Raw genomic sequence first — 25,791 nt, 5'->3', positions numbered from 1 at the left:
ATCAGTAGAGAAGTCTTTTATTAGCTCTCAGACGTATGACGGAACTCTTTGGGGGATATTTACAAACATCTTTTGCCACTGGAACATCACTTTTTGTTTGAAACTATAGTGGCGTACCACCATTTCATATACTTACAAGGTGGCGCTAAGCCATTTAATGTGGCTTAATGCCACCATGTAAATATGCCCCTTTCTGCCGCAGTCCTCTGCGGCAAAGTGGCGTGCAATCGGTGTTGCAATGGGCGCCCCACAGCAACACCCATTTCTTTTTTACACTGCCCCAGTTCTACAAGGTTGAGGCAGCACCAAAACGCAAGGCCAGGGACCACCTGGTCTTAGAATGGTGATGCGAGGAGAAATTATTAAATTCTTTTTGTTTTTTTGCAGCACACATAGAAAGAGCAAATTGCCATGATTGATTATGTGCATGGAGGTATCCCTTCCTGCACATAAACAATCATCCCTGCAGCGCAGGCACTCCTGCAACATGGCAGCAGGGTGACTGCACTGGCACTAGACAGTTTTTTCAGAGCCAGCACTAGGGAAAATGCAGGGGTGCGCCATATTCTTGTGAATACAGTGCATCTCTGCGTTTTAAAAATGTCAGAGCATGGCTTTGCCAAATTTGGGGTAACAACACGCTCCAACATTTTATAGTAAATATGCCCCTTTGTCTCTCTAGACTCAGTATAATGTGACCGTGGTTGACAGAGTAAAATGAATTTGAAATGTCTATGAACACCACTGCAAGTGAGTGTTTATTGTTTTGTGGCCCTTTTATAATGGTCTGTGGCAGTGTCAGGTTTTCGAGACACTTCCATGAAGCCTTTTTGTCTTGTATTCAAATTAATTAACAAAGTTATTCATTTGGTCAGGATTTATGGAAATAACGTCATGAATGTTGTCACAATGGTAATCAGTCTCCAATTGCTTATTCTTTTTAGTTAATTAATTGGTAAATTCTTTGGAATTAGAATTTAACGGTTCTTTTTTTATACATTCTGAGACATCCTGAGCCCGGGAGTCTGATCAGAGATTATTATCCCATGCAAGATGGGGAGGCTTCCCCAGGCCTGCGGTACCATGTCCTGGGCAGTTTGTGACAAAGTGGACATGAGAAGGGAGCCCAGAGCCTGAGCTTCCACCACAGGACCTGCCAGATCTCTGACCTGGGGCCACGTCAGAACTTCGTACCCCAGCGGGATGGAAATGTTAGTCCAGGGCCTGTGGCTTCCACCCCATGACCCACAGAGGCCCTGACTCAGACCACAGTCAGAGTTGCTGAACCCAGAGAAGCAGAGGAGGCCACCTGTGGCCTGCAAGATCACGTCCCAGGAACTTTGGGACACAGCATGCCTAAGAAGGGAGCCCAGGTCCTGTGCCTTTTACATCAGGGCCCACCAGGTATCTTACCCGGGCCCGGTCAGAGCTTCCTAACCGAGACAAAGCATTGAAGGCCTTTCCAGGCCTGCAGGACCATGTCCTGGGCACTTTGCTACATAATGGGCTGGAAAAGAGAGCCCAGAGATGGGGACTTCCAACTCAGAGCCTGCAGGAGATCTGATCCAAGGCCCAGTCAATGTTTCATATCCCAAAAGAGCGGGGAGGCCTCCACAGGCCTGTTGAGATTCATACCGGGCACTTTGTGACATAGCGAGTTCGAGAATGGAGCCCAGTCTAGGGGGCTTCCAACTCAGAGCCTGTCAGAGCTCTGACCCGGGGCCTGGTCAGTGCTTCTTATGTCAGGCAAGCTAGGGAGGCCTGACGGGCTTGTGAGACCCCGTCCTGGGCAATTTGTGACACTGTGGGCAGGAGAATGGATCCCAGGGTCCGGGGCTTTCACCCCAGGGCCTGCCGGAGCTCTGAACCGGGGCCCTGTCAGTGCTTTTTATTCTGAGCAAAGAGGGGAAGCCTCCTCTGGTCTGCGGGTCCCAGTCGATGGCACTTTGACACATGGTGGGCAGGAGAAGAGAGCATAGGGCTGGGTCTTCTAATCCCAGTGCGGACCTGGGACTGGGGCCTGCAGGACACTGTTCCAGGCACTTTGCGACACAGCAGTCCAGAGAAGGGAGCCCAGGGCCTGTGGCTTTCACCCCAGGGTCCTCTGGGACTCTGACCCATGGCCTGGCCAAAGCTTCTGAGCTCAAACAAGCAGGAAAGACCTCTCTAGGCTTGTGGGACCCCGCCACTCACACTTTGAGACATAGCAGGCTGGAAAATGGAGCCAAGGACCAGATGTTTCCAAGCCAGGGCATGCCAGAGCTTTGGCCTGCGGCCCTGTCAGAGCTCCTGAACACAGACAAGCATGGAAGGGGCCTCACCAGGCCTGCAAATCCTCATCAGTGGGACTCTGAAATAGGGCAAGAAAGGAAACGGAGCCCATGGGCAGAGTCTTCCAACGGTCAGAATGTTTCGCAGCTGGAAATGCAGAGGTGTCCAAGGCATTTTGTGACATGTGGGCCAAAGAAAGGAGTTCAGTCCTGGAGGCTTCTAACCGGGCCAGCAGGGGCTCTGACCTGGGGCTCTATCAGAGCATCTTTCCCCAGGCAAGCAGGGAATGCCTCTCTGGGGATGTTCCAAGTGACACGGTGAACCATGGAACAGAGCCCAGGGCTTTTTCCCTCCCAGGCCTGCTGGGGCTCAGAGCTTCCTATCTCAGGCAAGCCGGGGAGGCCTACCCAGACCTGCAGGTCCCCATTCCTGGCACTGTGCGACACAGCATATGAAACCAGATCCCTGGGGTCCTCACCCTGTGCTTACCTGAGTACTACCCATTCTTGTAATCCATACACATAGCGTGAAAGAGGGGGACATTTGGGAGACTATGTTTGTCCTCCCTGAGTTTTGACTGATTTAACCTTCAAATGAGCCCTCATGCAGACTTCCAGGGCAGCTTGGGAATCTGAACACTGTGTCACATTAAGGGAATGACGTGCTTTGTTTCTTTATTTTAAGAACAAAACCACCAGTGACATTGGCATGGCAAATGTTACACCACCCACGTAGGTGGGGTAAAGGACCCCTAATTTAAGTTCTTCCCAGGCCTAGTACCTTTCCTGCTGGTGCGCAGGAAACGTTTTGAGATTGATGTATATATTTTTACCTTTTTTGTTCCCATGCACTAGAAAATGTATTTTCCATTTGAACACATGTCTGCTGCAACATGCAGTGTGAGGTCATCCTGGGGCCTTCTGTTTTTCAACACTGCTTGAAGATGTTATTACAAGGATTCTCATTGTTTACGTATTACTTTATGTTTTGCCAGTAAGCTATGATTTATATCTGGCTGAGCATCTATGAGAACAAGTGGTGTGGACTGAAAGGTTTGTTTCGGCTCAGGTGTGGAGACTGATGTTGAAGATATTAATGTGGGAGGAACATAAAACATTGAGGATTTGCAGTTGCATATGTGAAATGAAATGTTGATTCCATGAGTGGGAGGGGTGGAGAATCATTATAATCTTATCCTTATTTGATAAATTCTCTATATCTACAAAAATGTATCCGTGTACTAATAATGTGCTTCCTATCTATGAATGCTCTTTTTAAATGTATAAAAGAATGTTGTTTTTGGATTTTGGAAGTTTTTCTGAATGTACCATTTCTGAATGTATTTTGAATATGTGTACAATAACATTTTTGTATTATTCTGTTTGTTGTTAGACCTCATTATAGTAGAGCAAGAGGTTTGGGGAGTAATAATAGTGGGTTCTGCTGAAACCTATGTCGACGTCTTTTAAATTGCCTACAGCTGCTTGACACACTAGCGGGAAAAAATTCAATCTGCCTCCATGACGTTTGAACTCTGTGTCTTGAGCTGAGGCCTTGTTTTCAATGAGGGAGAAACAACATTTGGGGTGGATTTCCATCTGTGGGATTGGGGGCGAAACTATGCTTGTTATATAATGCATTGTATGTTTGCTGTGGTCTTTTGAAGACTGATTTATCTATGAAAGATTTTGTAACAACTTAATTGTTAAATTGATAAAGTAATGAATTTGATGATTAATTGATCGGTTGGGCTGGGAAGAGTGCTTTTTTTGGGGTCTAGTATAAATCCGTACAGAGTACCCATCATGCCATCATGATTAAATATACATAACTGTATCCATCTATCTATCTATCTATCTATCTATCTATCTATCTATCTATCTATCTATCTATCTATCTATCTATCTAGGGGCATATTTTCAAGCCTGCTGATGTGTAACTTATTTGACGCACTGGTGGTGCAATGGGCTTGCCCATATTTACAAGGCCTGCGTGACTTTTCATGGCCTTGTAATTATGGACTCCTTTAACGCATTACTCTGTGTGAAAGGGGCAGTCCATGGGTAATGCTGTGGGTGTTCCGACGCAATATCCATGGAGCTTGATGCATATGTACAACATTTTGTAAAACTTAGAATGCATCAGAATCCTATGCCTCCCCAGGGGCATAGGAATGATACAACGAGGAGAAATTATTTTATTTCTCCTTGTGTTTTTTACTTTTCTATTTGTGCTGCATTCTGCACCATGAAAAGAATATGAAATGCATTTAATTATTATTTCTGTGCTGGAAGTTGTCTCTTCCTGCACAAAAATAATCATCCCCGCAGCACAGGCATCCTTGAAAAATGACACAAAGGTGTCTGCGCTGGCGCATGGCAGCCAATTGTGCACTAGCGCAGGAGAAAGCAAAGGGCTGCAATGTATTGTTAATAGGAGGCATCTCTGTGCTTTGAAAATGGCACAGCACAGCGTAGCTCAATGGCTTGCAGCGCCAGACTGTGTCATTTTCTTGTAAATGAGGCCGATAATCTGGATGTGCCCGCAAACTGTCACAGGGAGAAAAGTTGAATATAAAGGAACTTAATAAAGCACATAGAACCGTCCAGTCTAGGGGGGTGCGGACCGCACCGGGTGACACCATGACATGGGGTGACACCGTGGTCTGTGTCGACAATAATCTTGGCCGGCGGCCGGGTAAGGTTCGACAGACAGTAATATTATATTGCATTTTGGTGTCACGGAGTCCATGACACCAAAATGCAAAATAATATTAGTCTCTCGAACCTTACCCGGCCGCCGGCCAAGATTATTGTCCAATTAGGCTAAGACGTAGGCGACGTTCGAAACGTCACTCACGTGATGTGGGGGCCCGCCGTTTTCATCACTGCTCATGGTGTTTTGCAGAGGAAGGCAAGCGTGCACCTGGCACTGCACAGCCTCCCCCTAGAGTGCCTTCATGAGAAAGCCTCCCCCTCGAGTGCCTGCACGAGACAGCCCCCCTTGCATGCCAGCACGAGACAGCCTCCCCCTTGCATGCCTGCACGAGACCGCTGGGGTGCTGGTGGTGTTTCAACCATGCGCCAAGGCCTGACCCTCCTGCTGTCTCTGCCCCGGCCCCCCTCCCTGGGGAAGGAGAGCGTGTTGTGATTGTGAAGGCACTATGGGGGTCCCACAAGAGTGTTGTCCTTGTATGAACATCACACTAAACGGCATCACTAATCCTGGGCTTTTTACCTACAAGTAATTCTCATGAGTGTGTTATTCGAACGAGCTAAATAGGAGCACAAAAAGACTCCAACTACCAGAATGCACTAGGAAGGCACATGAAAGACAATAACCATGATGCATGATGGCATTGAGTGTCGCACGCAGGGGCTCAAGTGACGTGCATTGTGTCACTAACCACGCAGGGATGCCATGCCCTTGAAACCCGAGCCCCTCCCACCCAGAATCACTATCTATGTGTACCGTGCAGACATCACCCCTCGCTTGTGCCAGAGATTCCTTTGTGGACTCATATCTGACACCCCCATGTTCTCTCTCAGTTGCACTGTTCACAGCACACCTCCCTTCCAACCTCCGGGCCCTCTCCACCCAGGCCTCTTCCCGCCCACTGGCCCTACACCCTGGAGTCCCCGTGGAAAGGGCTGAGCGGCTGGAAGCCCCATGCTGGAGGGGCGGCCCGACCGGACCGCTGCTCTCAAACACAAAGTGAAAGCGAGTGGCAGAGTGGAGGAAGAGGCGATGGGCTCCTGGGAATAATTCCTTCCAGAGCTGACTGCTGCTGCGCGACTTTCATCCAGCATTGTGTATAGAAATGTCAGTAAGTGGCCTCACGCTCCAAGTTTATAAACACAGAGCCTGCCTTGGGCATGTGTCTGTGTTTACTCTTTGTGGAGGGCATGGGGGAGGGGAAGGTGATTAAGGGGAAAAGGGAGGAGAGTGGGAAATGTGTTGAAACGAGGTGGTAAAGGAAGAGTAGAAGAGGATAGAAAAATGAGGGAAAGGGATATTGACGAGCGAGAAAGAAGATAAGCACAAGTAAAAAAGGCAAGGCAAGTGTAAAAGAAAGATGCCAGAAATAAGGATGTTAGAAGGGGACGAGATTAGTACCAAGGAGAGACAGAAGAGGGTACAGATTCAGAGAGGAGACAGTAGAAGGAAGGAAGGGAGCTGCGAAGGAAATACTGGTAGAATAAAGAACTTAGAGACCCATATGCAGGAACACTAGTGCAGAGAGTGCAGTGACAGCTGAGCCCATATTATATGGGGCCGATTGTACCCCAAATATGTCTGTATTTTTTGTGACCAACTCAGGGCAAGGGCCTATTTTCCTTTCTTGCGTTAGGGCCATTGATATCCAGGCTACACCACTGCAAAGCGATTATTTAAAAGGTGAACGATGGGCCAGAATATTTTGTGAGCGGGAAAGGCGTTGTCTGTTTCTCATGCGTAACCATTGTTGACATGCTTAAAAAGACTTTTAGCCTTAGTTGAACGTTGTTCGGGTGGAGCTTTCGTAGACTTTCTTGAGAATTGTTCGGCAATATATCTAGTAGGCCGAGTTTAGCACCTACTTTGCACATTATGCCTACCTCACTGCATGTGGAGTAGGTGAATGGAAGCAAGACTGAAACACAGGAGTTGGCAAAAGCTCGTTGTCACGTTAGGAGCAGGAATATAAACTAGGAACAAGCCCTCAGTTTTCTGGTATACATATCCCTTTATTAATGTAATAACTGCACTTTCACAATTGCTTTATTAACCTTCTTGCTTCGCACATTTGCTTGAAAATGCACCATTTACCCACCCTTTTTTCAAAATGTTCTCCCCTGAACTCCCCTTATGATGTACTGTCTTGCTCGCTCGACGCTGTGCACTCCAACAGCAAGTTTACGCCTCACCACTTTCAAATGTCACCAGCCACCACTGCTTTCCATTACATCTGGAGTCCAGGAGAGAATGCCCCAGCCTGTAAGTTACTTTTTCTTCCGTGTTTTCGCCTCATCTTTGCCTATCCTCCCCTTCTTGCTGGGTAGGAGTGGGTTAATGCTGGGCGTTTGTTATGCCCACATAGAGCCTGAGGCTTCCCTTGTTTTCTTTATTATGGAGGGTTGTCTCTCTCGCCTCTTGCTCCCACAGACAGGATCATTAACTGTACTGAAATTATCCACTATAGTTCCACTATTGCATACCCAATATCATTGTGTTCCATAAGCACCTCAGACCAAAGCTGCAACCCTCCTGGTGGTGCAGTGGGTTAATGCAATTGTGGCACCAATGTCCAGCGTGTTTAAGTGACATGTTTAAAATCCAGCGGGACTGACTAGGCGTTTCACCCTTGTGATGTTGAACCATGCACCCTGTTATTGACATTCAGAGTTTGAAACAAACGTTACGTGTACAAAAATGCGTGTGTGACTTGTATGGGTTGGACATCTGAGGCGCATGGCAGCGGTGCGAGAGTGTTGAAGGATAGAACGTGGGACGGGAGGGGGGCGAAGGGAACAACCAAGTGGGGAGGGAGAGAGACAGACTCACAGGGAGAGATGGCAAGACAAGAGACCTAGAAATATCAGCTCACAGGAGGAGACGGCGAAGAGTTAAATTGAATTATGCATTTGCAATGAGAAGTCACTTCTTGGCACAGAGCCTTCATCCGCGCGCACAGGCAAGGGGGGTGGGGGTCAAAAATGCATTGAAAAAGAGTTGATGCCAACAGTAGTCTAGAGAGCTAAGGGGAAAAGATTGATGAGGGAGAGAAGGAAGGGTAAGGGAAAGGAGAAAGGAAAAAGGAAAGAAAAGTTAAGTAAGACCCAGCGATGAGGAAGACCGGAAGAGAAGGGTTTGAAAGGAACTAAATTGAACATAGGAGAGGGTAGATGGCAAAGCAAGTAAAAGAGGCCTGGAGTGAAAAGGCAAAATAAATTAAATGGAAAAGTGCTGAGAGCAAAGGGAGAAAGATTTAGTGGAGTAGAAAGGAGAGTAGAGGGAAGCAATTGGTAATGAAAGTAGGAGACGGGAGAGGAAGGGAAGAGTGTTTGGTGCTAGAGCTTTGGCAAGATAGCCCCTGCGAGTGGGCGCTAGAGGGGCTCCCTGGACCAGTCGAAGGACCCTGGGGCGACCAGCGCCTCCTTCTAATGCACCCCCTCAGACGCAGGGAGATGCGCCAGCACCTTGGAAAGATGGAACCAGGGGCTGGCCTGGTGACCACAGGGGAACGGCGAGGCTTCCCAGCAGACGGGTTCCCCCGGCAGCCCGCCAGAGACGGGGCAGAAGAGGTCGCATGTCACGCCTGACATGGCTGGCATTGCCCCGGCTGCCTGTCGTGAAATCTCCTCTGTCCCCATAGGAACGACGACTGAATTATGCGGCAAGAAAAGGGACATTTGGCCTAATAGTGGCCTAGAGCGCCACACACTGTACGGCCACGTAGGCGTCCCACCTCAAAATTACCAGTTTAGCACATGAACAGAGCAATTTGCAACTAAAAGGAGACCAGTGCGCCTTTGTATGCAGCCCCCACTGTGTAGCAGCATGTGTGTTACTGTCCTGTAGTGAAGTTTGATCCATGTGAACTAAAAGCACATTTCTTGGTGAAATATGCATTTAATGCATCCGGCAGTGAATTATGTGGCAAGTGCCTTAAACCCACATTTACACAGAAATCAGATAATTCCAGTGGCCCTGCCATTAGTCTCTAACTGCAAGTTCACTTCTCCCCAGGTTACTTAGGTTGTGTACGATCTGATGCAAACCTGAGAATTCCCCAAAATCTGAGCTTTTGTTTTGCATTCTTGTTCTTGCAGTCTTCGTCATTCTGTTATAAACGTGTGATTAGAAGTACCAGAATGCACCTGGACTGAATGACCTTCACACATTGAACTGGTAAACTTGAGTGTTCGGCTCTGACGAGGGAGATGTGTAAGGGTATCTGGGGGGCATCATGGATTCATGGGGTAAGTCGTGAGGGGGTGACACCATGAGTAACCCGCACTGGGTGACACCAACCCTAGTGACACCACTGTTTAGCAGAAGGTAAAGAAGAACTGGGCATAGTTTATTTTTTAAGAATGCTGGTGCAAAAAATTTGACAAATGGCTATTTTCCACCTCCGTAAAAGTTTTGATTCATTGTGATCTCCTTGTCAACATGGTAGAGGTCTAGTGCCACAAGATTTAGCGAACACTGAATTTCTGTGATTTTTCACAAAACATACATCTGCCCAACAGAGCAAAATCTAGAAAACATGGCACATTTCTTCTGCGTGCTAAATTTGTACCTGTAAGCCCGTTTAGCATATTTTGCATTTTAATAAATTCTTCGCATACAGTTAGTCCGAGTATTCCCCCACAACAAAGAAACATGGAATGAAATATTTGGTAGGTTTTAAAGGGCTTCCAAAGAATAATGTTCCCTTGACATTGGCTTCTCCTGCCCTGATTCGTTAGGCCTGCGATGAGCAGCAGTAAAAAAGTGAAGACACATTGACGAATGAGACAATACTTTAACTGGATAAACTAGTTATTCTCATCATCCTGAACTGTGTCCCTCTAAGCACCAGCTCTGACCTTCATGATATATTAATCTCACCCTCCGTCACAGCATAACAGGCTATAATTCAGGTAGATGTATGTGTTCAACCCAAGCTGCCAGAACCATGACAAATAATAGACATTAATAGCTATCATTTTATTTTAATCTTCTAATATGTCATATGGTGGTGAAGTGCTTTAATGAATGGAGCTTCACGCCCCTCCGTGGCACATTTGGGTGCAGAGAGAATGAATCTATATTTGAAGCAGCAAAGTGGAAGCTGTAAATAAATGCATTTCAGAAAGAAACGTGGTATGCCAACCTTCATAAAGCAAGAACTTGTATCTTATATCGCTCTTTTCAAATTCTTAATGTTAAACATTTGAGTGGAAATTGGAGGAAAAAGCGTAGGGCCGAATTTACAATGATTTGGAGTAGGCCAGCGCCGCAAAATATTATTTATTTTGCAGCGCTGCCCTATGCCAAATCGAAAGGGCAGGAATACACAGCATTTATGAGATACGTTGTATTCCTGTCCATTCAGCCGGCACACAATATGGTGCTTAGCGCAAATTCAGACGCACCGGGCACCATTATGCAAGGGTGTCTGCATTTTTGGCAGGGTTGTTTTCCGATGGAGGCGTTTTCCTATTTCTACGTGTGCTACAGAATGCAGTACACAAGGAAAGAGGAAAATAGGAGGAGAAATGAATATATATCTCCTTTTTATGCCTGTCCTGGGTAGGCATACAGTTTTGATGCATTCCCAGGTTTACTGATCTTTGTTAATCTGGAAATGCATCAAAACCCTTGGGTGTTGCTTGAGAACACCCACCGCCATGCCCATTGAACGCCTCCCTGACGCCGTGTAAGACAACGCAGCAACTTGTTCTGCGTTTCCATACACCACATCTACGAGGCCATGAAAAGCCACACAAAGAAGTTACAAAACGCCTTATAAACAATCTTTCCCTGCATCACAGACACCCTTGCACTATGGCGCTAGGCAGCTAAATTTAGCGGCTGCACAGGAGGAAATGCAGGGCTGCACCATATTCTTGTAATCATGGACAGCCCTGCATTTCTAAGAGGACTGACGTGTCGTTAGCCTTCTTGGCTTAACTTTCTTCTTGTGTGGAGGCGCAGACTCTTTTGGCAGATCTAGCCACTCTAGGTCTACTCCAAGCTAATCAGGGACCCACGCACCTAGCTGGTCACACCCTGGACCTTGTGCTATATAACTCCGCCTCTATAAAGTGTTTACCTCCCTGCCAAGTGGATTGGACGGATCACTCTATTATTGAGTTTTACACTCGATCCACTTATGTATCTAAGGGAGCACATAAAATATTGGCAGATGTTAGGAGACCCTGGAATAAACTGAAGGCTGAGAGCTTTAGGGACAATTTTATTGAACCCAACTGGCCTGAATATGGGAACAATGTTAATGCGGCACTAACAGCTCTCAATGAAGCAGTAGCTATTTCCATTAATCTTGTTGTTCCTTTTAAAACATACAAGCCCCGTCCTGCCCCAAGACAAGAAATCTGGTATACAGATGATCTAAGGCAACTAAAAATTGCGGCACGGAAATCGGAAAAGTTATGGAGATCTACTCATAAGGCTGAGGATAAGGTCTTTTATAGGACCGCACAGAAAAATTACCATAAAGCAATTCGCTCTGCTCGCAAACATCACATAGCAGACCAAATAACAGCTGCAGGTAATAACGTGAAAGTCCTTTATCAGATCTTACAGACCTTTGTTAAACCTGCAGCTTGTGAAACTGAGGATATTGAGTCCCAGGTACTTTGCAACAATATCTCGCAGTTTTTTGTAAGGAAGATTGAGGGTATTTATGCAAAGATTCTGGCCTCAAACTCTTCTCCTAATATCTCTAGTACTGTGGATAGTGCGGTTCCACCGTATCCCTGCACAACAGGAGTTAGTGTTAATAAACTGGTTGAATTCCCCTCTATTTCTATCGAGGAAATTTATACTCTAATCAACCAGACTAAGAGCGGTTGCCCGTCAGATATTGTTCCAGCCCGGATCATGTCACTCCTAAGAGAAGATCTAGGAGTAGGAATTCAACAGGTGCTTAATTTATCTCTAGCTTCAGGTGATGTTCCCCTTAACTGGAAGCGTGCCTTGGTGAGGCCACTACGTAAGAACAGCTCCATTCCATGGACTGACCTCACGAACCTGAGACCCATCTCTCTTCTCCCTTTCCTAGGGAAGCTGGCCGAGAAGTATGTTAATCGGCACTTATCCAACTTTATTGAGAGTGTAGGGGGACTAGATCCCTCTCAATCGGGTTTCAGGCCTAGGCACAGCACCGAGACCGCCTTGCTGTCCGTCACTGACAATCTTCGTATGCTTCAGGATAAAGGGTATTCCGTTATCCTGGTGCTATTAGATTTGTCAGCGGCGTTTGACACGGTGTCACACGAGATCATGACCACCAGACTAGTTAACATCGGTCTGGGTGGCAAGGCTCTGGCTTGGCTGAGGAGTTTTTTCAGCAAGCGCACTCAGAGAGTTATACTGGGTTCCTACCAGTCAGAGGAGGTGGAGATCTCAAAGGGGGTGCCACAGGGCTCCTGCTTGAGCCCTACATTATTTAATATCTACGTGGCACCCCTAGCTAACATCGTGAGATCCCACGGGTTTATCCCTGTATCGTATGCAGACGATACACAACTCCTCTTTCCCTTTAAAATCTTGACTCCCGAAGTGCGCCACTCCTTTGCTCAAGGGATGAAAGAAGTGGCACGCTGGATGGCAGTAAATCTCCTTCAGTGCAACGTCTCCAAGACGGAGGTGATGCTTTTTGGGGAAGCAAAAAGACTATGGACTCCGGACTGGTGGCCTTGTGATCTTGGCCCAGTCCCAGAGCCAAAAATGGTAGTGAAAGATCTGGGAGTCAAACTGGATCAGGAGCTTACTTTAAAACATCACGCTACTTCTGTAGTAGGCTCCTGTTTTCACGTTATTGGTCTTCTCCGTAGGGTGTTTCCCATGCTACCTGATTCCACCAGAAGAACTCTGGTTCAGTCACTCGTGTTGAGTAGACTGGACTATTGCAATGGTCTGCTGCTAGCTGCCAATGAAGGGGTCATCGCTAGACTTCAAGTCGTGCAGAACACGGCTGCCCGCCTTGTTCTAAACGTCCCGGCCAGAACCCCCTCAAAACCCCTTCTAAAAAAACTCCACTGGCTTACTATAAAACAGAGAGTGCTGTTTAAAACCTGTTGCACTATCCATAAGTGCCTGTCTGGTAATGGCCCGGAGATCTTAACAGGGAAATTTTCCCCATATACTCCCGTAAGAACTCTGAGATCTGGAGACCATGAACTACTATGTGTCCCCAGATTCTGGAAATCACGACAAGGTGGTAGAGCCCTGTCAGTGGCCGGCCCAAAACTCTGGAACGAACTCCCACTGGAAATCAGAGCTTGCAGGGATCATCTTCCTTTCAGGAAAAAACTAAAAACTTTTTTATTCAACTATTAATACTTGTAGTACTATAGTTACACATGACAGGGCTATTTGCTTTCTGACGTTGCCAATGGCGCGGAGATACTCCCTAGGGAGTCGATTCCCAGCGCGGTATAAGCTTGCAAATAAATAAATAAATAAATAAAATAAATAAATGACATGCTTCACCACTTTACTAGAAGAGTATGCAGTGTTGCTTTCCGAGTTGATGGAAACCATTAATGAGTTAAGCCCTCTAAAGGACATTATTGTCATCCAGGTTTGATCCAATAGACATTCTTTTTTCGGCTTTCAAAATTGTGGCAGAGAAGTAAAGGTTACAGGATTTTACTGTGAAAGAAGCCTGATTATATCATATATTAGTCAGGGCTGGCAGGATGACATTTCACTCCCATGTTTTTTATGAACTCTGAGACACTGGACCTGAACTCATCTCAGCCAGGCAACAAACATTAGATCATGAGGTTGCTCCAGTCGCACAATACTAAATAATAAAAAGGACATGGGAAATGATGAACCTCGCTAAAGGCATCGCATGTACATTAAATGGATATGATAAACTATGAATGTAACAGCTTAGTGTTTGAAGCAAATAGAGGGAGATAAGCCATTTGAGAACCCACAGGATAGAAATAACCACAGCCGTCTGAGAGCCTTCTCATCCAATCCAACTTCTTATAGGCTGTCCCAATGTATGGTATTGACAAAGTGTCAAACACTACAGAAATTCCAATAAACATCAGGATCTGATACTGCTGACACGTGCCATGGGTCACAAATCATCCAGAACAGCCACTAATAAATCCTCAGTTGACTCCTTGAGACAAAAGCCTATCTGGGTCTCTTTAACGATATTGTTTTCCTCCCAAAATCCTACCTTTTGTGGTACAAGTTGTTTGAGGATCTAACATTAGACAGCAACGCTGGATGCAATCCAGATAGCAGCCCCTTGCACAGTGCTCGGTTAACAATGAAGCAAAGAGGTTGAAGAGGGATAGTTGCCAGCTCTTCTGCCAATGGAGCTGTGCAGTGGACTGAGGGGAACCCTCAATAAATCAATCAATCAGGGATTTGTAAAGCGCGCTACTCACCCGTGAGGGTCTCAAGGCGCTGAGGGAGGGGGAAGGGGGGTCAGCAGATCCGTTCAGCTGAAGAGCCAGGTCTTGAGAGCTTTCCTGAAGGTGTTCAGGGAGGGGGCATGCCTGATGTCTGCCAGGAGTTCGTTCTATGTTATCGCTGCCATGTAACCCTCAGTAAATGATCATCAAACTAGTCTACTTGATTAATACAGAGGCACACATTCCCTCACACTAGTGTTAGAGTTAAAAGGAACTTTCATCCTATTGTAAGCTTTTTGCTGAATGGATAGCCAAACATTTGAAAAACTGACAAAGAGTTACATAACACGAGAGGCAAGAGTAGTAGTAAAGCTTGCTACAGGGATAGTGAACTCTTGCACAGTGATGAAGGCGTCTTTTCTGAGGGTTGAATGCTTTATATTTTCTGCAAGAAAAATGCTCCCTGCAAGTTTTATGGGGTTCTATTCTACAAATATTCAGCAGTGCGTCATATGCTAAGGAGTATTCTTTTGAATTTTTATATTACTATCCTACTTTATCCTTTGACTGTCTCTTCTTACCTTTAGTTAGGATTCCTCCTGATCCTCTCTTACTCTCTCTCTTGATCACTTTGTTTTGGCACAATTGACACGTGTTTATTATGTCCATTTGGTTCTGTCCTGGTTCAATACAGTGACTCTTCTTTTAAAGACAAAATATTTTATCTGGTCCCTCTTACTGCTCAAGGAAAAGTGCTCAGTATAGAACCATACAGAGAATCTCTTAATTAAGTCTGTGAGTTGTGCAATAGTGTAAATAGACTATATTAGTAATTCTGCAAATGGTGGTGTGTTACTACACATACAAAGTTCGACTTAGCTATTGGCATGGCTTGTATTGTAATGCAGTGCTAGCCATACCAAAGTCTTAATGGATGCCAGCCATGTCGGCTTCCCCCAAATCTAGGAATGAGTTTCTCATCACCAGAAATAGAGTCAGAGAAATGTTAGGTGCACAGACGAGGCAGTTGGTTAAGGGGGTAGTAGGTTGGGGGCGCTTGGGTAAGTACAACATTACGGGCTAAAATATTGTATTTTAACTCCAGTCAACAAATATGGGACAAGGCTGGTCACACTTGAACAAGTATGCACACACATGTGCCGGCTGCACATATGAGACTACAGTCATGAGCAGCCCAGTAGTTGCACACAGGTAGTCTGGCACAGACGAGACTCTGCAGGGATAGGAGCTGACCCTAGGTATGCCTTATAATATTAGTCACGGTAATATTAGTCAGAGATAGGGTTGGGAGTAACATTCCTAATTTGCCATAGCGCAATTAGGCAAAATATGCAAGAATTACATAAGGAGCACAACCCGGGCATTTAGACTATTTTCCTAATGAATAATGCACCCGTGTCCATAATGTATGTGATCATGTATTTTGCACCCAGAAAATAGCACTAATGCAACAAAACATAAACAGCAGAAGCCAGCAGTCGCTAATTCTCACACAGGCCCATATGTATCAAAGGGTTTTACCCATTCTGTGTTTATGGGAAAATGTGTTCATACATATGGCCCTAAGTTCATTGTTTCTGCAGTAGGAGATTTGTGCCAAATTACTAATAGTTAGGCAAATGGACATAATTGAGTATTATACACACAGGTAAAATCAGCCTTAAGGTTTGGCTTAGGCCCACACAGTCCAGCAAGGTGTCTACCTGAGGGAAAATGTGCACGCCAAGTTTGAATATACATTTTCCTCTACACTACATATTCATCGTTTGGGATGTCAAGAATTGTCATATTTCCGTGGCTCAGCTTATAATTAGATTCCAAGGCTTTGTCCCACCTGCTGGGTCGAAGTAATTACTCTACTCCCCAGCAGAGGGAACAAGGTCTCCCGAACACAAAAGGAGCAATTATAAATGATTGAACCTGTTCCGTGGAGAGGAAAGGGCGGTGGGAGAAATCTGGATCTGATAATTAGCTGTCACACTGCACCAGGTCTGAACGAAGTGACAGCAGAAGAATCATCAGCTAGAAATAGGAGTCACCTGATGCCATGCAATATGAACTAAGGACTTTGTCATCAGCTGACCCCTTTGACTAGGCCTGATTTCGCCAGGGACAATGAATGACTCTGGTACCCCTATGCTCCCTTGATGACCAGTTGGGGGTATATCTAGTCTGTAGTGCACCACTAGATGCCTTTCCAGACAGCCCGGAGGCTATGTGGCCGTAGGAGTAGGTTTTGGAGGATGCTCTGCTGGCTAGTTGTGAAGCAGTTGTGCAAGATGCCCAGACCAGCATTAAAGAAGCAGCAGGAGCCAGGAGGGGAGAAGACTGATGCAGTGAGCCAGTAGATACGGATGTATGACATTACAACGCATGCTTTTACATCGCATGCCTTTACAACGCGGTTTTTACAACGCATGCCTTTACAACGCATAGTGCTTTGGGGCGCTAGATAGTGAATTGTTTAATTTACTATTCCAACTCCAGTCCCCGTGGATAGTAGGGAAGGTGTTGGATAGTACATTAAACCTATTCCCTATCCTACAGCGCCCCCCAGCGCAATGCGTTGTAATGGTTTGCGTTGTAAAAGTTGCGTCGTGAAGGCACTGCATGGTAAAAGTTGCGTTGTAAAGGGTGTTTACCAGTAGATACAGCTAACCACAAAGTGTGCTCCTTTGAGTCCAGAAAACATGTTTAAAATGCTCCTGGTGGCTAGAGCTTGCCGCCAGGAGCCTTTTGGAAAATGCTCTTAGTGGCTTGAGTTTCCCACGCGGAGCAAAAAACTATTTAATAAGTACAACAGGGCCAGAATTATGCCATTTCTAACATATTTAGCAATTTTAACATGGTAAATCAAAGAAAGAAGTGAATAGCGCTTGACTGTATTTATAGACAGTATCCCCTGGATGAACCAAGTCCTAGGAGCTGGTGCAGCATTGGTTAGAGCCTGGGACCAGGAGGTCAGGAGGGGTCTGGTGCAGAAACATTAGGGGCCCGGGATTCCCCTCCCCTTGAACCCTGATGGAGTGAATCCATGGACCCCCTCTGCCCCATGCCCGTGTCTGGGGATGTAGAAGGCCATGAGCCTGCAGTGCACTGCTTGTGTTCCACATGAGCAGGGTGGTTAGAACTGTGTTCTACCAGCCGCGAATGCAGAAGTACAGGCGAAGATAGACCACAGCACTGCTCTGCAGTGTGGGAGTGTGATCCTTGCATTGCCCCTATAAAAATATTGAACAGAGGCTGTGAATGCTCTGGGTAGAACCAGGGAACTCCATAAATAAAGGAAAAGGAAAAAGAAAATACATGGTCATGCTGTAAAATGTAATCGAATCAATACACTAATTTTTTATTTTTTGTCCTCATTCGCCCTCTCCTCGCCCCGAGTTTCACGATCCCGCCCTAGGGCATCTCATCTCATATGTTGGCTTTTTAGCTCTTAGGAGGAAGTATACCACCTTAACCGGTCTTCCTCGAAACTTATACCAGCTGAGATTTGGAGAAAGCTTAATCATAGGACTTCACAAACCTTTGCCTTAACAACCCAATCCTTCACCCAAATTATAACAAAAAGGGAGTCCAGAATCTATATCTTTTCTTTTTCCGATCCACAATATCCAACTTAGCAATAGCTCTCCTCGCTCTTATCCATTTTTTTCTGTAGGAGGATCTGCAGACACCCACATTCTACATATCTCTCTCCGGGCCAGCAGTATGGCATAAAACACAAGTTTTGCTTTATCATCCAAGCCCTTACCTTGTAGATCCAATCTTCCAGTCATAACAAGTTCAGGGCTTACCTTGATCTGCTGGCCCAGTACTGATGACAGGCAGGTACTTACAGCATCCCAAAATTCCTTTATCGCCAGACAGGTAACAAACATATGTAGATCGTCTTCATTAGGGTTATTGCATTTAAGACACACCACCATTCCGCCAGCCTTATACTTCAAACGTTTTCTGGGAGACCAGTATGCCCTGTGGAGGGTGAACAAGTGATTTCTCCTTAAATTTGCAGGTTTAACCACTTTGTACAGAATCAACATTGTTACTTCCCATTGATCTTCGGAAGCAATCTCCGGCAAGCTCTCTCCCCACAGGGTCTACGGCAGTGTAAACGGTCCATCCTCCAACTCCACTATTGGCCAGTACCACAGCGCAACATCTTTCTTAATCTGCGTCTCCGACCCCAACTTCTTTTCGAAAACATTATGCTGACCAATTAAATTTTCCTTGCCGGCCACCCAACTTTGGATCTGTAGATATTTAAACCTTGAAAATTTGTGTCCCCACTCATGTTCGCAATAACCCCATGGAACTAGGGCACCCTCCGTAAACAACTCCCCCCACCTTTAAGGACCATCGACTTTCAGTGCCGTCGCCAACGCGTCCTTAGACCAAAGAGGAGCTCCTGGCGTGTCCCAAATCGGTGCCATAATACTGTAATATGGTATTTTTGTTACCCTCCTAGTTTTAAACCAGACCGTCGCTAGATCTTTCAACACTTTTAAACTAATTTTTTTTAAGTACTTTGGATCGGCAAATTTGAACATGAATCCATGTTGCTTCACATTCTCCATCTTAAGCAATGCAGCCAACATTTTCCCTATATCTGAACTCCCCGGGGTAGCCAGCAGCATTCTACAATTCTTCAGCAGGAAGGCCCATGAATAGATCTGAGAATCCGGGGCCGCCAGCCCTCCTTTCAAAAGCTTTCTCCTAATATTTTTCCATGATAAGCGGGACCCTTTTGACGCCCAAATAAATGAGCCTATCTCGCTCTGCAGCCTCCCAAGCCAATCCTTCTTAAATAAAAGCGGGAGTGAGTCAAACAAAAAAGTTATCTTGGGTAAACCATCATTTTCACCAGGTTGACACGACCATACAGTGTCAACGGGAGGTGCGCCCACCCTCGCAGAGCAGAAGAAATCTCTTTCCTCACTTTAACAAAATTGACTTTGGTGAGCTCCCTTATGTCTTGTGTTATTCTCACCCCTAAATAACGTATCTCTGATTTGCAAACTATGCCCTTTGCCGTTGAATTCCAGGACATAACCTCTGTCTTGTCAGCATTTATGAGGTATCCGGAGATTGCCCCAAATTCTTTAGTTAATTCATCTAAACATCACATCGACTGCTGCAAGTTGGAGGTTAAAATAACTATATCATCGGCATATAGCCCAATCTTCCTTGCCCATCCCTGAAATTCAAAAGGGGGGAATCCTCTCGGCCTCCCTAATCCTGCAAGCTAAGGGTTCAATGTAAAGATCAAATAAAAGGGGAGAAAGGGGACACCCTTGTCTCGTGCCTCTCATTACTTTTATTGGCTGGGTTAATGTCCCGTTCACTAATACCCTAGATGTGGGAGATTGATATATTAATCTCAAGACCGAACTAAAGCTTACCCCCAACTTAAGATGATTTATCAGGGCCTTTAGGTATACCTAGTTCACCCGATCAAACGCCTTGGCGGCATCCAGCGCGATTACCGCCAAGGGAAGGTTATGTGTAGAAGCCACGTCTATACTCCCTATTAGAGAAAAGGTCAGCTCCTTCAAGTACCTGCCCTTAATGATGCCTTTCTGGTCTTCATGTATTATCTGAGGGACAAGCCTATCCGCCATGATCTTTGCGAAACACTTATAATCGCAATTTAAAAGCGAAATCGGCCTGTACGAATCCATGTACTTTGGCGATTTCCCAGGTTTAGGCAGTACTATAATATTCGCCTCATTCCATGAAGACGGGAGCGAAGCTCTTCCCGAAAATACATCATTAAACAATTGCGTTAATATAGGCGCTAAAATCCCTGACAACACCTTATAAACCTCAGCAGGAAGCCCATCCGGACCTGGTGCCTTCCCTTTCTTCACCTGCTTAATTACAGCTTCCACTTCTCCCTGCAAAATCTCCTGATTCAGAATTTCCTGAAGCTCTTCAGACAGTGGTTTCAAGGCCTTCACCCACTGGTCTACTACTTGTGCATCCGGTTCAAGTTCTTCCCTATAAACTTCCTCAAAGTATCTATAGAAAGCCTCCACGATATCTTTAGTGTCAGTGACTAGTCGCCCTGACTCCCCCTCTTTCACTTCCTTGATCAAATTCCGAACCCGATCTTTCCTCACCTTCCAAGCTAGTAGTTTGCTTGTCCCCTCTCCATGCTCGAAATGCGCCAGTTGACTGGCATCCCATTTCTCCTTAACCCTATTACTTAGGACCAACCCCAGCTCTGCTTTTAACTCAGCCAACTATTGAGCAATCCTTTCCTCTGCCTCGAGGCCCCCGCGCTCACTATCTCTGCCTCGTGCTGGCGGATTTTCTTTTCCAATACATCTACTCTATTAAAGTAGGATCTCCTTTTACTTGCTCCCAGAGCCCCTAGCCTTCACCGAAGAAAAGCCTTGCATGTCTCCCAGACGATATCAATTTTTGCTGACCCCACATCCTTCTCCAAAAAGACTTCAATCTCCTGGCTTAAACTCTCCAAAGCTTCGTGGTGATACAAAACTGTGCGATCCAACCTCCAAACTGAACCCAGATTGCCGCTTTCCATCTTTAAAGCCAGAGTGACTGCTGAATGGTCCGAAAGATGAACACATACATGAGCTACCTGTGTCACACTGTCCATCAATCTAAGATCTGTCAAAATATAGTCTATCCGTGATCTGTGACTATACTTTTTATTATAATAAGTATAACCTAATAACTGGCCGGACCTCTGTCTCCATACATCACACAGCCCTAACTGGGCCATCAAACCCTTGACTCTATTCGACATTTTCGTGTTTACTAACGCCCTGCTGTTAGATGATCGATCTAGCTTATAATCCAACACTGTATTAAAATCACCTGCAAAAATAATTTTACCTGAAAAACCTATTATCTCCCTAGCCAATTCATCTAAGGGCCCCACGTCATCTTGATTTGGACCATAGTATCCTATAATGTTGTACGATTGACCTCTTATCTTAAGGCTCACAATCAACCATCTACCCTTAACATCCGCAACCTCACCCTCGACTAAACAGTCTACCCCTTGTCTAACCAAAACTGCAATACCTTTCGTGACTGCCAGTTGAGGAGTGTAAAAAGCATGCATCAGCCAACGCTGTGAAGCAAAGAATTGCTTACTCTCTTCCCCAGTTAAATGCGTCTCTTGCAAAATCATAATATGAACTGAGAGGTCCCTCAAATACTTTAAAATTAGGTCCCTCCTTGACTTAACTCGTAAACCGTTCACATTCCATGACAGAAAATTTAACTCTGACACACTACCCCCTTTCATAGCAAACCCAGTAAATAATCTCAATCCATCTCGCAAGAAGATAGCTTATAAGGACTTTTTCACGTTTCTTTCCAGCAAAAACAACCCCCTCCCCCCCACCTCCCCCGCCCCCTATCCTCCTACCCCCTGCCACCTACTCCCCTCCCTGGAAAACCCAACCAACTCTCCTATGGCCCTTCCTGGACCCTTCGGGTGCCTACTACAGACGGTGGTTGCTTCTTGCAATCTGTATTCACTACTTTACATGGCTCCAGGAAACCATCCACATCTTCAACAAACCGAAACGTATGCATTTTATTCTTCCACATAACTTTTAAAAAAGCCGGAAATTTCAATTGCACCGTGGCTCCCAGACTCCTTAGGGGTTCGATCCTTTTGCCTAACTCCCACTGCCTGCTCGCGGGTACAGTTGACAGGTCTGACCTGACCTCCACTCTACCTCCATCTACCATGACAGCACCTTTTTTCAGGGCCACTCCCAAAATGTTTTCCTTTAAACTATATGTCAGGAAATTTATCAAGATTCTCCTGGGCTTAGAGCGGTTTGGGTTCAGTCTAAAGGGATCACGATGTATCCTTTGAATATCTATAGCAATCTGCTCCTCAGTTTCTTCTAACTGTAATTCTGTCTTTAACAGCCGAGCCACATACCCTTTTATACCGGATCCTTCTTTCCCCATTGGAAGTTTCAAAAATTTTAAATTGTTTCCGCGTTGCATATTTTCTGATCTTTCTAACCGTTCCTCGTGGGCCCTTTCCCTGAACCTAACATCTTCCAGCTCTTTACTATTCTCCTCCATTTTACCTCTAATCTCTTTGACCTCCAGCTCCCGTGCCGCCGTACGCAAGTTCAACTCATCAAATTTAGCTTCCAGGAGACTACACACCTCTCTAATCCTTTACTGATTTGCCTTTGATTCTTCAAAGCCCTTATGCACATCCATATCCAACTTCTTTAAGAGAGCAATAACTGAAACATCCAAATCTTCAAACACTGGAGGGCTCATGTGTGGTACCTCATCACTTCCTGTTGCCCCCCTGCTTCTCGATATTCCAGGAGAAGGGGAAGGGAAATTTTCATCACCCAAAATCACATGCTCACTAATACCCTCCACACCATCCCCCAAATCCACTTTTTTTACTGTATCTTGCTTCTCCTCCTCCATGTCTGTATCCAACACTTGATATCTATTTGGGCTCAAATGGTCTGACCAGTCTATCAAACTAGTTTCTGACCAGGCACCCTGCCGTCCCCCCAACACCCCCTACTTCTATCTCTCCCTTAGGTAGTTCTAAAATTGCTGGAACGGCAGGGTGAGGATCTTTCTGCAGTATCAAAGTTTTTGGCAAGGTTTTAAAAAAGGAATTCAGAGAAGGGGTAATTTTTATTTTTTTATCTAGTATACCTGCCTTGCCCTTACTACCTTGCCTGATATACTTTTTTATAGTATTTTTTGGTTTAATTCCTGTGTTTCCTCTATTGTCTTCACTCTGCACCCTGGTGTACCAGTCCCCAACTTCTTTCTTTTGTGGGTTTGCTGCCTTCACCTCTCCTACTCCCCTCCCTGCGCTCCTCAAAATATACCTGGCAGCCTCTTGTTTAACTTCTTTTACTGCAGTTTTGCTGATTTTCTTCTCTTCCCCTGTACTCAGGCAGACCACCCCTCCCGTTCCTCCCTCCTTACTTCCCCTGCTAGTGTCCGAAGAACAGGCTCCTGCAGGGTGTTGAAAACAAACTCTCCCTGCTTCTTCTTTCTTAGTGCTGCCTCCACCCCTGCCAGAGGCCCCCACAGCACGAAACTGGATCCTCACTGCCGCTCTCCTACCTCTCCCTACCTCGGCTGCAGCTCTGCTCCACGGCTCTCTCTCCATAGGAAACTCCACCTCCACCTCCACTTGACCGGGTGAGCTCACTGCATCCCGAGCCGCCATACACTGCCCAAAAACGCCGCAGCTACACGCGGTGTAAATCTCCGTGAACATCTCCCGATGCCGCTTCAAAATCAGGTTTGGACTTAACCACAGTGCTTTCGCCTCTTTTTTTCGCCTCCCTTTGCTTCGCATAGAGGCTTACATTGACCTAACGCGCCACCTCTGCCTCCGACACCCGTGACCGGCTGTCTAGCTGGCCGCCATGTTTCCTCTATTCTCCGAATCAATACAGTAATGTAATATTCTATTTCCCTGACCCAGGAACACCCCATAATGCCCTGCTTGGGCCAATTAACATATCTTTCTTTCTTGTGGCAGTCCCAACTAGGGGCTGGAGTACCACTAAGATGTTGATAAAGTTATGTTTGGGGCTGCAAGGAGAGCAGCAGCCCCCTATGCTTATTTTAAAAATTTGCCTTTAGGCTCAGAGCACATTTAAACAATGATCCTAGGAAAGGTTTTGCTTTAGATTTAAAACACTTTCTGGGCTATGTTTTTTCTTTTGTGCTCTCAGGTGCATGAACCTCTAGTGGTTGGTCCAACGGCTACATGTTGTGGACTGATGAGGTGACAGATTCTTGACAAATGTTTATCATTGAAACAAAACCCTTTATTTAAAATGCTTTATTGGTAGAATCATTGATGAACACTGCATGTACACAGTGAATGTATTTGAATATGATATTAATTGTATGGGTTTTAGTGATGAATCATGGCATGTGGCTACTGTTCTATTAAGGTGGTGATCCCTTGACAAAGCCAATAGGCTAGCATTATACATTGATGTGGTGACCCCATGGCAAGGACAACAGGTCTGCCTAATATATAATGACATCCCTTATATTGTGAAGTTACATCTGGTATTGATGGGGCCCATTGTTATTATGGGGTTCTTGATCCACTAGTGGTAAAATGTAATATAAGGGTGTCACCAACGTTATTTTTATGTATCTGATATATAATTTAATGCAGGCCACCCCACCTTCCCTGAGCAGGACTTGGACTGCTCTGCTTCACTACCCTGACAGAGTGAAGTGCAACAATGGTAAATAAACAATTGTGGATCTGGTACTTGTGCATGACTTACAACCTGCACAACAAATAACCCAATTTCTTAATAATAACATTTACAACAAAAGCCTGACATAACATATGAAAATACCTCATCATAGCAGTATTGCATCTGGCATTCTAAATAATTGCCAATAAATGTTAAGTGTGACACAATTTATGAAATACATATCGAGTCTCTTTGCAAGTAAAAGCTGCGATAGTAGGTTGTTATTATAATAGGCTTATTATAAAGTGCTAATGCAAGTTTCTGTGCCTAAACAAGTCCCATTGGGACATAAAGCACTAATCCAATTGTATGTGTTTAAGTGGGTTTGATTGCAGCTTAGCATCAATATAAATAACTATCATACTGGAATGGTCTAGTCTATTAGAATGGTGGAGCATTGTAACAAATATAGATTTCTTGTAGACAGTGTAATGTTGGGGGCCCTGGGCCCTCATGCTGGAAATGACTGACGCAGACACAGTCAGCTACTGGGTACAACTAGGCCCCTTTTATTAAAGCTGTGTCACCAGACCAGTGACATCAGTGGTAGGTGGGTGTTTAGTGTAGGGCATACGGAAAACGTTGTTTAAAACGCGGTGTTTACACCGCACGACCTTTACCACGCTGCCATTACAATGCAAGTCGTTACTACAACTTGCGCTAGATGGCGCTGTTGGTTAAGGAGTATTGTAATTTTATATTCCAACACCTTCCCTACTGTTACGTGAACTGGTGTTGGAATATAAAATTATAATAATCCTCAATCCGCGCTCTCCAATGCAAGTCGTTGTAACGACTTGCGTTGTAATAACTGCATTGTTAAGTACCGCGATCTAGAAGATCGCGTTGTACTGACATACATCCGGGCATACAGAAACACTAGACTGCTGACTGTGACTCTGGGTCACTACATCCAGGAAGATAGAAAGCAAACAGGGTAACCAGTAAGGGCCATATGGATCATTATTGGAAATTGAGATTACCTAATTGCGATTCCCTGGGAATGGAAGTTAGGTAATCGTTATTCCTAATGTATGAAACAGCAATTCCTAGTGGGTCGTACATCGACTTACCTCTTGAATATTAATGAAGTAGGTCACAAATATGCGACCCATTAGGAATTG

Source organism: Lissotriton helveticus, chromosome 1_1 (assembly GCF_964261635.1).
Source record: "Lissotriton helveticus chromosome 1_1, aLisHel1.1, whole genome shotgun sequence".
Classification (NCBI taxonomy): Eukaryota; Metazoa; Chordata; class Amphibia; order Caudata; family Salamandridae; genus Lissotriton; species Lissotriton helveticus.
This window is presented reverse-complemented; position numbering follows the sequence as displayed.